Source organism: Egretta garzetta, unplaced genomic scaffold (assembly GCF_000687185.1).
Source record: "Egretta garzetta isolate BGI_Z169 unplaced genomic scaffold, ASM68718v1 scaffold404, whole genome shotgun sequence".
NCBI classification, from domain to species: Eukaryota; Metazoa; Chordata; class Aves; order Pelecaniformes; family Ardeidae; genus Egretta; species Egretta garzetta.
Window position 1 is genome coordinate 1 of NW_009259323.1, and position 563 is coordinate 563.

Below are 563 nucleotides of genomic sequence, written 5' to 3' on the forward strand. Positions count from 1 at the left end.
CCGTGCCGGCATCATGTTTTGCGTGTGGAGGACAGGCTGCTTCTTGGGAGCCGTGGGCAGGAGCCCAACACGGATACGGCAAGCAATACCTGGAGGTGCTTTCCCAGGCACTGTGGTAGGGATTATATTAGCTCAGACCATGAAGGGCAATGAAGAGATAGCTCGATGCCTGGAGAAAATAGGAAGAGGAGCAACCCGTGGAACCAGCTTGCTTGCTGCGCCACCAGCATCCTCACGCAGAGCGGTAACCCATCAGCACCCAGAGACCCCCCTGCTGGCCCCGGCACGGGATGCTGATCTTGCAGGAGGTGGAACAGAGGGGATAACCAGGAGAGAGGGCTGGTGCGGAGGTGAGGGGCTGTGGGCTGTGAGCGTGGCAGGGTGTAGCAACAGCATCTTCCCCTGCAGTGCTGCTCATCAGCAACCACCAGCTCCTGGGCCAAGCTTTTTTAAAGAGTCGGTGATCTGGTACCATGCCTGAGGACAAGAGAGATGCTTCTCCTCCCAGAAATCCCAATAACCTCCTTGTTGTATCAATTATAATTCAGTGCTGTCGTGGTTTA